Raw genomic sequence first — 13,816 nt, 5'->3', positions numbered from 1 at the left:
GTTTGATTTAAATATTTTATATTGTCTGTGATTAGCTTGTCTAAAGTTCCATTTTATGTTGAAAATATAGAAAAATGTTGTGAATTTTTTAAAAGCTCAAACAGACATCCTTCCCGAAATAATATTTCACCTTTTTTTTGGTTTATTGCATGCATATAATGTAAATAAATGATGTTAGAAAGTTTCATTGAAAAATAGTTTACCAACCCAAGGGAATTAGCTTTCCAAATTTCAAGAATTTATGATTTTCGCCATTTTGAATTTGTAACCATAGCAACAGCTAACATTTTTTTAATAATAAAATATATTTTTTAAAACACTTTTATAATATCCTTTCCAATGAATACCCTAAAAGTTCTATGAACTTGGTAGTTGACGAAATATTTTTGAGGGGGGTGAGCCCCCTTAAAACAGAAACTCTGATCACGTGGTATTAGTTTAAACTTTTATAGCATTTGTTGTTTTAATAAGGCTGTTCAGAATAAAGTAACTGCTTCACGCGTTGACAAATTACTAAACAAATTACATCAAGGTAAAGGAAATTAGTTGTCAGCACGAATAGATTTTAATCATTTTTCCAAGATAAACATTTGTAAATTTGGGAACTTTTTTCGTGTAAACAAAGTTCCGTCAATAATAAAATACACCTATAAGGTTAATTTTAAAATGACTAAAAAAATTATAACGAAATATAAAAAAGCTTAAATAAAGTTTTTATATAAGGCTTGGTTTCATTCAACTTCTTGGTCCTTCATTCACCAGGTTTAATTTTGTGTATTTTTTGAGTATTCTTTCCGATATGTCGCTATTTTTTGCCTCGACTACTCTATAAACTCCATAATATATATTTCACTATGCATTATTTTTTAGTAGGTGTATTTTCTAATGGGCTTTTTTGTAATTCATTTGATAAAGCAAAACCTTTTAAAAAATTGTTTAAATTTATAATTATCTTGCAAAATGCGCCCTGATAATTCATGCTTTCGTTTTTCATATTTCATATATTATTTCATGTCATAAAAAGCACATAATAACTCATTTGTATTTGTCAAACAAAAATTAGTTTATATATAGCTGGTAAACCATACCATGTTAATATTAAATACTTAGTTATTATTGCGGTTTGCCATAAATTGGCTTTGCTAAATTCTTTAAAACTGTGACAAATAAATTTTATTTTTATTGTATTTACATTCATTTTATGTATAACTTATTTATCCTTAACTGTATATAATTCTGTTGTAAATTATAAAAGAAGAAAACTCTATAATATTCATAAACTGGAAGTCTACAGCAATACAATAGATGGAGTAAATCCCTGGACATGAAAGCATTGCGCTCCAGGTAGCTACAAAAGTAGTTGATATTCTGTATTATTTATTACATCTCTAGTTATACATGTACTAAAGTGTTTAAGTAAATGATTTCAATTTCTATATTATCATCAGCGTTTATTCTAAAAGTATTAAGAATATCTAGCTATATAAAATTAAGCTTAAAACCTGATTCTATTGCTGTTATCTTGAATAACTAAAAGGAAGTTGATGTGACTGGTTAGACGAGACCAAAACGTTTCGACGAATCCGATGTTGCGTTAAAAAAGTTAGTCGTTAAAAAAGTTTATTAAATGTGAAATCTGCGCATGCGCAAAATCATTAAAACTTTTTTAACGCCTTACGGCGTTAAAAAAGTATTCAAAATGGTACCGTCAACCGAGGTAACTTTGGTTGCCGGGGTGACTTTGTTGACCGGGGTCAATTGTTGATTTTTTTTTAAATTCCTAAAATTTAACAAAGATAACATGTTTTAATTTTGTTAGAGATACCAACAATATATATCGACTATTATATCAACAATTTTGGTATATCAACAGTTTTTGTGAATATAGCACAGTTACTTCGTAGACTACATTGAGTTTATTTTGGCATCTTTTGACACTTCTGATACATTTGAATTCTTAGCCGGTGAAAATGCCGAGGAAATATAAGCGAAAGCGTGGTTCAAGAGCATATGCAACTTCATACAGTCAAGAAACATTGTCCAATGCTATTAAAGAATGTTTAACTGGAAGAATAGGCGTGAGAAAGGCTAGTCGACAGTTCGGAATATACGCTTCCCATTTGCTTCAACTGCTGGACGTTGCTGTTTTCCGTCCGCTAAAGATAGAAACGCGCATCAAAAAATCAATACCAAAAAATCAGTTCCTCGGTCTTCTTGCTCTACTGCAACGTCAATTGAAAAGCGATAATTTGAGATCTGACTTCAAGGCTAGTGGAATATTTCCCTTCGATAAAGAAATGGTCATAAAGCGTTTGCCACAGGTTAACAAAGACATTGGAGGAGGTACCGGTAGTACTGTTAAGGAAGTATTCAATGAAGATATAGGTCTATTAGTGAAACATTGTGGACAGGATGGGAAAACAAATCGCACCAGAGGGAAAAAGATCACACCTGGCAAAGCGATAACACCGCAAGATCTGGTGAATAACACAACTCCTACCACATCAAAGAATAACAATAGCACCAAGAATAACAGTAACACCAAGAATAACAAGAAAAGGGCAAGAGTTGAACAAGTGTCATCATCCTCAGATAACGATAATGACCTACTAGAAAATGACTTTTAATGACTTTTGCACAATAACAGGGAGCTAGTTGCAAAATTTTTTGTCCATTTAAATGTTCTTTTCATGTTTCTCTAAGTGTTTAAGGACTGATGATTTTTTAAAACTCCAAAAAGTGACCAATGTTACCCCATAGCAGGGGTATTATTGATCAAACATGATAGAAACCTGGGGTAACATTGGACACTTTTCGGCGTTTAAAAATAAATATTTGTAATAAAAAAATTAAAAAAAAAAAATGTAGAGGCCTATAGCCAAGACCTATAATGTTATTACCACAAGAGAAAACTGTAAAAAATTAATAAGATTCAGAGATGTTTAAGAAAAACTGCCAAAACTGACCAAAGTTACCCTGGCTAACGATACTCTTTAATTTGCGCAACCCTCAAATCCACAACAGAATATGCTTTGAAATTTTGATTAAGGCATTGGGAGGCATTCTTTTTTTATTTTTGAGCAAAAGCTCTCAAAGAGAGTTGCAATTATTTTTTCCAAATTTTTTTTCCCTGTAATTTTCTAATTCTACAAAGTTATACAATTTTCATGACATTTTTTTTTTTCATTTGACCTCCTCATAGTATCAAAGCTTTTAAACTCCTAAATAAATTATATTTCATGAAAAAATAGAACATAGATACTCACTTCTAAAAGAATTATACTATACTAACTATAGTAATATATACAAAATCAAATATTTTTAAATTCTCATATTATAGTTCAGAAATATTATCATTTCACCATGAGGTCCTGTTAAACTATATCTCTTTGCAGTATATACATTTCCACCTATACTAAAAAGTCTTTCACTCTTCACAGAAGAAGGTGGGCAGCTTAAATACTTTAAAGCAAGCTTTGCTAATAGTCGCATTTTGGTTTTCTGTGATTTCCACCACAACAAATGATTGCTTTCTTTGTCAATAAGGTCTTCATTTGAGTAGTGTTGAATTTTGTTTAATAAAGTTTCATTTGAAATTAAAGTTTGTGGTTGACCAATTTATTTAGAATTAAATCCTACAAGTTCTTTGAAGCAATTGTCAAAACTCATTTCTACTATATCTTTCTATTCATTTAGTACTGTACCATTATTTTCATATTCTGAGTCAATATTTTCAATGTCACAAGCTGCAGACCGATCATTTTCAGTAACTTTGATGTTTTTTATATTTTCATGGGTTTTAATAAGCTGAATGGTTATGTTCTCAGTACTTTTTTTAGCAGCTGAAAAGGTGTTTTCATTTTTGAACATTTTTTATTTGAATCTGGGATCAAGAAATGTTGACAAGATGATGTTATAGTTATCAGTATATTGTTTGAAACTATTCTCCATTGAATTAGTTGTCATCAATTAAAGCTTTATTAATGAAATGTTTCAAAAACTGTATCTGTGGTATAATATCTGAGACAATAGAATTTCTTTCACTCAAGCGAACTCTTGTTTTGTGGAAATCTTTTAGCAAAACACAAAACTGTCCAATAATCATCCATTTGTTTGCATTTAATAAAGGAAGCTTACCATTTTCAAGTGCATATATGGTTAGAGGTTTCCTTTGTTCATAAATTAGTTCTAACATATGACAGGTACTATTCCACCTTGTTGGAACATTTTGAATAAGTTTGTGCTTAGGAACATTGTTTGCTTCTTGAAGAGCTTTAAGTTTAGGGTAGGCTTGGGGAGAATGGCTAAAATGCCCAACAATTGAATGCTAGTTTGCAATGACATTCTTTAAAACTGTTTGTTCAAAAATACACTCATTAATTACTAGTTGCAGTGTGTGTAAAAACAAGCCATACTATCATATGGGCTATCTTTAATAGCTTTAACATTATTTGTACCATTATCTCTAGCTATTAAATGAATTTTTGAAGGTGATATTTTAAATTCAGCCATAATATCTTCAATCAGTTCAGCAATATTTGCTGCTGTATGCCTCTCAGGAAAAGGAGCTACTCTAAGTACAACAGTTTTCTGATTAAATGTATTGTCTAAACAGTGACCTGTCAGGCTAATGAAGCTTTCATTTGAACTACTGGTCCATATATCAGTAGTAAAGCTTATGAATTCAGCAACTGAGTAAACATGGACAGCCATTTTTAACATAAAGTATAAAATAATTTCAGCAACTGAGTAGACATGGACAGCCATTTTTAATATAAAGTAAGCACTAATTTTTATTATTTTACATACCCTAATGAAACGATGCAACTTTTTTAACATCTAATTTCATTCCCTAACGAACACTCCTTTGACCATACTGCGCATGCGTAATGCATGTGCAGACCTATTTGTTAACTTTTTTAACGCAACACCGACAGACTTCAATATAATTTAATTTCAATTGTTTAAAACAAAAGATTTGTAACAATATGCAATGAGCATGGTTCGCAAAAAAAACAATAGGTTACTATTGGAAACCAAGCTTATAAGCGATGGACGTGCACATCTCTTATAAGCTTGGTTTCCAATAGTTGTAGGAATGTCGTACAACAGTTGCACAACAACTTTGTTTTATAATGTAAACATTTTCTAGTGTAAGTTGCACAACTTAACGTTGGTTGTACAACTGCAGTTGTGAGTTTTGAAAAAAATCTATTTCTGCAACAGTATTTTGTTTTTTGTGCAAAACGCGCAGCTTATTTTTTTAATGGAAACCAAACAATAACTGTCGTACAACAATAAAGTTTACAAAATATCGCTATGGTGAGGAATTATTTTAACCTCCGCTGAGACACTAACGAGTCATTACTTTCTTTATAATAACTTGACAATATTTTTCCCATCTGACTGCGAATCATACAATTTACAAACTCCACTCCCCTTTTAAACTGTAGTACAACCGCCTTATTTTAACACATTGAATACATTAAGACCATACATACATTAACCACTACATAAATTAATACCTACACACATTAGCACCTACATACATTAACACCTACACACATGCAAATTGCATCTTGAAGACGTTATTCACAACACCATAATTTACAAAGCATGGCGACGGCTCCATTTTGTGTGTTAGAAAAAATCTTTAATGCAGACTTTATGAACGAAGTTCAAAAGTTTCCAGTTTTGTATAACAAGTTTGATAAGGAATTTAAAGACAAATGGAAAAAGAAAAATGCATGGGAAGAAATTGGTTGTCTGTCAAACTTCTCTGCTAATCAAGCGGAAGAAAAGTATAAAAGCATTCGAAGTAGTTATGAAAGGTGGCTGAAATCAAAATGAAATATCCCATCAGGTTCTGGAAGAAATTCAGTTCCACCTCAGTTTCTTCAGCTCAATTGGCTAAATACTTTTATAGAACATCGTAAAACAACATCGAATATTTGTTCACCTTATGATTCTAGATTAGAAACAACGAATTTGGAGGAAAACGTTGAGGTGGCTTATGAGCAAGTTGAAAATATTCATCATCCATTGAACAAGGAGCTAAATAATCATTTATCTGAAGATGTGACTGAAAAAAGCGATTATGTTAATTCTTGTGTGCAAGTAGAGTCAAGTGAATTGACAATTCATACTGATAACATAACTAAAAGAAAAAGAAAAATATTAGATTCTGATGATTTACTTGACAAAACTTTAGTGAAAACATTAGAAATGATTTACTCCAATATTGAAAATCCGACTGAAGAAGAGCAGGATGAAGATTATTTATGAAACCATTAGCTCCACAGCTAAAGCTATTAAACCACTATTCCAAAGCCTCGGCTAAAGTTCAAATACAAGCACTTCATCTCAAAATAGAGTTTTCAGATAAAGATGATACAATCAAGTCTCTCTGTTTAACCTATTAATGTGAATAAAAAATGTAAATATTACATTCTAGCTTATCATTTTGTTAAACCAACTGATGTGAAAAAATACACATTCTGTAAAATCCTTTGTAGTTGTAAAAAGAAGAATCTGATTTTGCAGGAGCCTCAATGCGTACATGTTTTCCATCAATAGCTCTTATGCATTGTGGAAAGTTCTAATTCTGATTAAACTATTTAATGATGTTTTGCTATTCTTTTATGTCATTTAGGGCTCTTAGAAATATTTTTTTGAGAACTTCCCATATAGCACAAGTTTCTTCGATTATATTACAAACTGTAGCTCTCCCAACTCGAAAATAAAAGGACTGAGTTTGTTGTGATTCTCCTGTAGCCAGGTATCGAATTGTAATAGTTAATCTTTGCGATGGACAATAGAGACTCTCCACTGGGACAATACTTTTTCGTTAATGAAGATCCGATTAATGAGAAAAGGTGTTCAAGTCTGTCAGAAGACATTCTTAAGTATCGATAAAAAAAGTTCCCTATCAAATAGCATCATTTCTTGCACCAAATAACTTAACGCACCTTGCTTAACGCGAATTTTAGATAGTTCTCTGACCCAAAACATATGCTTTCTTTTCTTTACGCTTTTTCGGCGTCTTAAAATTAAAAGTTTAAGAAAAGGTCGATAATTTAGAGTGAGATTTTTTTTTTATGACGGCCATTTTTTGTTTGCTTACACTGTTTTTTTTTAAAGATTTTTGCGCTAATTCAATCTGATGGAAACATTGCGTTGCACAACAATTTACCGCACAACAAATCAAACGAACGTTGCACGATTTTTGTACGACATTTCTACAACTATTGGAAACCAAGCTATAGGTCCATGGTAAAAGGCTCATCAATAACTAAATACGCTTCAGAAAGAAAAAGCTTTTAACCCAAACAAATCGGCAGTGGTACCCAAAAAGATACTATGGGAAAGCAACAGCACACATTGAAGAGAAAACATTACTTTACAAAATATTTGATAACTTTTTAGTACTTTATTGTATATATGACTTCAAAAAAAACAAAGTTAATTTTACGTTTTTCAAATAAAGATAAAAAATTTGGATCCTACTAAATCGTCTACTTGAGTAAGATTGAAAAGATACTAGAACCATAGCTTTTAAGGTAGTCATGTACAAGGGGTGCACTATTGTTGGAGAAGGATATCATGCCGAGCAAACGAGGCTATCCTGTGGGTCAGGGAGAAATCACTAAAATAAATTGAAGAGGATGGGAAAGAGTAAGCCAAGGGTAGGAATGAACTTTGATCCCATAGCTAAAAAAACTCGCGTGCAACTTTAAAGTAAAGTTTATTTATGTCGAGTATTATAATGCCTTGAGTGCATAGAAGAACTACTTTAAAAACAAAAAAATTCCAGTTTTGATATGAAAGAAGCTTTAATTTTAATCCAAAAAAGAAAAGGTATTAAAGAAACAGCAAAGACTTCCAATATCCCATATGCAACGCTTCATCGTTATAGGATAAATTGCTCACATACGACATGCTATTATCGTGCTATTATACTACTTTTGATTATCTTTGCCATTCAGTTGTTTTGTTGTTACATTAGTAACATAAATTATGAACAAATTATTTTTCTTGTAGTTTATACTTTTATTTATTTCATTAAATGAAATTAAAATAGCGTTAAAGGTTATTGTTACATTATTACTGAATGTTGTTACATTGTTACTTAATTATGCTATGCTTAATGATAAAGTGATTGTAATTTACCTATTTTTAAATCATTAGTTTAGACAATACCTAATTTTAATTTTCAGGTAAATAACTCATTCCTACCATTTGCATGGTTGGACCGGGGCGCATTGGCCCCAGGGGCAGGACGGCCCTTTTTAGTTAGATTTCTGACTATGCAATTCGGCGCGCTAGAAATCAAGGGGAAGGTCGGCAGCACTCCTCCCCTCATTCCTCAGAAGTATCACAGATGTCTGAGCACAGTTGGCAGAGTTGTGTGTTTTTATCGATTTTGGATAAGTTGAAGTATATTTTGAACAGTTTGTTTGATGTGTTTGTGTTCACTAGTCTTCGACAGTAGTTCTATAGGTAAGTATCTTGTTTGAAGCTTAAAGTCTGAGGTTTACTTTAACATACAATATTACACAGTATCTGTTGATGGTTTAAGAAAAAAATAATTTTTATACATGGCGATGGGGCAGGTTGACCCAGCACAAACAATGGCTTTGGCGGTTAATGCGATTGGAAAAAATTTTCCCCCATATTTTATCTTTCCGAGAGTTAACTTTAAGCCCTAATTTATTTGTGACGGACCGATAGGGTGTGATGGATCAGCCCATTCCTCAGGCTGGATGACAGAGAAAAATGTTCTTAAATATATCAAACATTTTGCCACTCACACACGTTGCTCAAACAACCGTCCTTGTCTTGTTTTTTTTGACAACCAAGATAATGGGATCACACTTTTATCCTTTCCAGCACACTGGTACCATAAGCTACAGCCATAAGATTAGGGATTGCAATCCCGCATTGCGGGATCCCGCAATCCCGCGGGATCCCGCATTAATTTAGCGCATGCAAGATCCCGCAAAAACTACTGCGAGATCCGCGGGATTTGCGGGATTTTGAAACAATTGCTTTTAAACAAAAAAGGTCAATTCTTTTAAACAAAAAAGACAAAAAAGATATCAAATTAAAAGTGTTTATTGTATTTGTGAAACAAATCAATTTAAAAATTTATCTTCAGCTATTAAAATATTTTTCTTAGCTATAAATATAAAAAAATCATTCAAAAATAAGCAATTATTTAGCAAAACATTAGTCGAACTAAGCATGGGAATTTCGGCCTTCGAAATCGACGAAATTAAACGAAATTCGTGTTTCAATTTCGTATCGAAATTGAGAACGAAATTTCGATTTTTTGGATTGTTTAATTTCGCGAAAAAATTTCGTATAATTTCGGGTCATTGAAAATAACGAAATTGACACGAAATTAAACATAAGTTTTAATTTCGAAATTCGTGAATTTGTAATGTTTAAAAATTTCGTCTTTCGAAATTCAATATAAATTTCGATACGAAATTGAAACACGAATTTCGTTTAATTTCGTCGATTTCGAAGGCCGAAATTCCCATGCTTAAGTCGAACTCGTTCAAATTTTTTTTTGTTTAATTAATGATTATGTTGAAATTTTCGCTAATGAGTATGTTCAAATTTTTGTTAATGAGTATGTTGAAAACGTGAAATTGAAAACGTGCGTGTATAATTGTAAAAAATATACTTTTAAAAACTACTTTTTAAAAAGTCTTTAAAAATTATTTACATCAAGATTTTAAAACAAATGGACTAAGCATGTCGCAAATTAAAACTATATGGAATTATTTTAAAAAAAGTGATAATGAAGAAAATGCGAAGTGCATGTTATGTTCGGCTATTTTAAAAATTAATCAAAGATCAACTAAAGGGTTATTAATCCATTTAAAAACTAAACGTGGCACCGATTTAAAATCAAACGTTTTACAACAAGACGGAGCTTCAACTTCAAAACAGCATGAATCAGTTGAACTAGAGCCTAAAATATACATCGACTGCGAAGACGAAGAAGTAATTCCATCGAAAAAAGTCAGAACAATTGACATGTTTTTCGTAAAGGAAATTTCTATGGAAAAAAATGGTATCGCGCATGGTTGCAAAAGATGGCTTTACATTTAATAGTTTTTGCACATCTTCAGATTTACGGTACTTGTTTTCAAAGAGTGGTTTCCGGCTCCCTACTTCACCTAATACTATAAGATTGATGGTAGTTAAATTCTCAGATTCTGTAAAAACCGATATAATGCAAAAACTCACATCACTAAAAAAGCAAAATCAAAAGTTTTAGATAACGTTTGACGAATGGGCATCACAAAATAGTCAGAGATACTTAAACTTAAATGTACATATAGAGGCGAAACACTTTAATCTTGGATTGATTCGAATCCATGGATCGTGTAATGCAGAATATTGCGTCAAGTTAGTTTCAGAAAGGCTAAATAGCTTCGATATTGACCTCCAAGAAGACATTATTGCCATGACCACTGATAGAGCAAGTGTGATGGTAAAAGTCGGTAAAATGATGTCTTGCTATCAACAGCTATGTTATGCTCATGGAATACAACTTGCAGTTATTGATATCTTATACAAGAAAAACAGCGGAGAAGTCGAAGAATCGTTTATTACATATGAAAATTGTGAAGAAGAAGATGAATGTAGTAAAACTGAGGATGATGAAGCTATAAATAAAGAATATGGTTTGACAATGATTTTGGACCGAGCATCAGCTGAATTGGTTAGCAATTACAAAGATCTCATGAAAAAAGTGAGAAAGGTTGTAAAAATATTTAAAAACTCTCCTGTCAAAAAGGAAATATTTACAGAAAGATATCCTACAAGAACACGGGAAAAAGCTTCAGTTGATTCTTGATTGTAACACTAGGTGGGACAGTATGTTCGATATGTTAGAAAGATTTCATAGACTAAAAGTGTGTATTGAAAAAGCCTTAATTAATGTTGGGTCAGAAATTCGTTTCACCCAAGAAGAGTGGTCCCAAATCAATGACTTAATTATTTGCCTGGCACCACTAAAACTTGGTCTCGAACTTTAATGCAGAAGAGAATCGAACCTTGTCACGGTGGAAACAACTTTTCAATTTATGCTAAATAAATTGCGAAAGCAATCATCACTTTTGAGCAAAGATTTAGCCGCGGCACTTCGTGAGAGGTTTACACAACGTCGTAATAAGAATTTAAATGGACTACTAGTTTACTTAAAAAATCCGACGAAGAAAATGAACTCGAAGAAAAAGAAGCAGTAGATTTTATTAACAATTCCCAAATACTTATTCCTACAATTCTATCGCTGAAAAAAGAGTTGGAAAATCAAGCACAGAAAGACAAGAACAGCTGGACAGAAAATGTAAAGGAGAGACCAAATTTAGATTCTTTAGACTTTGATAAATTATTGAAGCCGGAAATGTCTGCCTATGAAAGTAATGGAGTAAGAGGCACGTTTCTAGATATAGCGCATAGTTACTTGATGACCATACCACCAATAAGCGTAGAGGCCGAGCAAGCTTTTTCAGCTGCTGGTTACATATGCAGTCCTTTGAGGAGTAGATTAAGTGATGATACTTTAAGTAGGGTCTGTTTCTTAAGAGCCCATTTCTTACAATCATTTTCTCAATTTGATATTTCAAAAAACAAATAAAGCTAATAGTTCTACGTAAAGCTAAAAGATGTTCTATGTACTTTGGCTTATCTTTTTGTTCATTAAATGTTAAGAATTATATTGATTTACAAATGAATTGCGTTTTTTGGCTTTATTTACCTTATCTTATCAATCTAATAAGTTGAGTATATTTTTTCTAAAATACTTGAAAGAAAAATACAATTGTCATTTTGCCTTTTATAATGTGCATAAGAAACCTACTAATCCCGCGCGGGATCCCGCGGGATCCGCACAAAAATTAAAAAAATCCGCGCGGATCCCGCGGGATTGAAAAGTGTGCGGGATTGCAATCCCTACATAAGATAGATGTGTTTACAGTCCTTTTAAAAGGTTTGTTAACTCAGCGTGTGATGCGTGGATAACTGTAAACATTCGACGTATAACTATCTATGGTGTACCTGGTAGAGCAAGAACAGCACTTCCTAATGCAATAACTCCAAGAAACATAATGAGTGGCTTCCAAGTAACGGGAACTTATCCATTTAACAGAGATATTTTTTTAGAAAGCCGCGAGGTTAGAATTATTTTGTTCTATCTCCAAGTTTAAACGTTGGGAGAAAGTTTTTGATTTTTTCTTAAAGTAAAAATTATTTAAAATTTTAGCTTTAACTTTTGAAAAAATAATAACTTATGCTTTAAATAATTTATGTTTAAACAAATTATTTAGAAAAAAATTTGTAAAATAGATTTTATTTTAAAAGCAATCATTAAAATAGGTAGAACAAAATAACAACTTCCAACTTTTAAAATAGTTAGAACAAAATAATTTAACTTCGCGAAGTGACTTTTGCGATTGTATACATAAACCAGATCCTGATGTTGATTTCTCCACTGCAGATTACAACACTTCCAAACAAACAAATCTGGTGCAGGTGCAGAGTGGATTCAGTATTTAATCTGCCATCAGTGGGCACATATAACTTGCGTAGAAAAAGAACTCAAGGGTCTATTTTATGAATGTTTATACTGTAATGATCTTTTAGTCCCATTAGATGAAGACAGTGACAAAACTGTGACCAGATATTATAATGTATGTAACCATATTAAATGCTATGATAAAAAAACCATTGTTCATTTATATAAAATTTTTTTCACTGTATGCATCTTTCTTGTCTCAAATTTAACTAGAAACTATTTTAAGGGGCGATCTGCCCCAACCCATGGGCCAACTTACCCCAAGTAAGAAGCACATTGGCCCAAGGAACATCACCTTAAATAAAGCATTTTAAAAATATAAACAAACTTATTTAAGCTTTTAATAATACATTTTTTTATTGTATATAGTTTAAGCAACCTTCTCCCATAAAGAAAAAAAAATAAAACACGAAATGTAAAAAAGTTAGAAATCAAAAAAAAAAAAGCGGGCCAACGTGCCCCGGTCTACTCTATACTAGAAACCCAATACACCAAGCTGCCAAGGGCTCTTCAGACTATATTTTTTTCACTTCTTTTTCATTAGTACATCCGTTTAAAAAAGAAGTAGCTCACTCCTACCCATCCTCCCCTTCCTCATACGTAAATGGGTGTGATAGCGGGACCTTAAGCATGTACCCAACCTTTCCCTTTTTAGAAACACTATTACAAAGTTGTGAAAAAGCGCGAATTGTATGCATTTGTGAGTCTATTGAATATTTTTAATGGGAGAACCGTTGTCCATTTTATTTAAATTTTTTGGAAGAGGAGGGGAAAAAAGGCGGGGGTGGGGGAGAGAAGAATATTAAAAAAAGCAACGTTTAAATCCATAAATTCAGACAAGAACTTTACAAAAGTTTTATTTACTCAACTAGCTTTTGCTCAATTCCTTTTTTTATTCCACGAATATCTCTCAAGAAAATTTAAACCTTTCAACAAGTCTTCATGTATATAGTTTATATTTTAGATTTGTTTAGGAAAATAAAATAAAAAAAAAAATCCAAACGTTTTTGGTGAGAGATCTCAGACAATTAAAATGACGATTACAATTAACACATATTAGCTTAATCCTGATATTTTAAAAAAGCCGACTTGTAAAAACTTAAAAGCTTCGTTTTTTGTAAGAAATTGACTTTGAATGCAAAGCTTCTAAAAATTTTCCCTAGTGTCAAAGATAATAACTATCACGTTTACTAAACTTAAGTGTTTTATTTGACTCCTGAAAAA

General features: G+C 31.9%; 2 pseudogenes; both read left to right on the top strand.

Moving 5' to 3' along the window:
- The first annotated feature begins 5,616 nt into the window (after nucleotides 1-5,616).
- On the top strand, nucleotides 5,617-6,422 carry LOC149887037 (uncharacterized; annotated as a pseudogene).
- Nucleotides 6,423-8,630: 2,208 nt separating this feature from the next.
- LOC145189296 (uncharacterized) lies at nucleotides 8,631-12,224 on the top strand (annotated as a pseudogene).
- Nucleotides 12,225-13,816: the final 1,592 nt, after the last annotated feature.

Source organism: Hydra viridissima, unplaced genomic scaffold (genome assembly GCF_058129835.1).
Source record: "Hydra viridissima isolate aposymbiotic clone 2 unplaced genomic scaffold, HvirCarnegie_v1 scaffold_6, whole genome shotgun sequence".
Classification (NCBI taxonomy): domain Eukaryota; kingdom Metazoa; phylum Cnidaria; class Hydrozoa; order Anthoathecata; family Hydridae; genus Hydra; species Hydra viridissima.
Note: the sequence above shows the minus strand (reverse complement) of the source record. Positions and strands in the feature narration are given on the sequence as shown.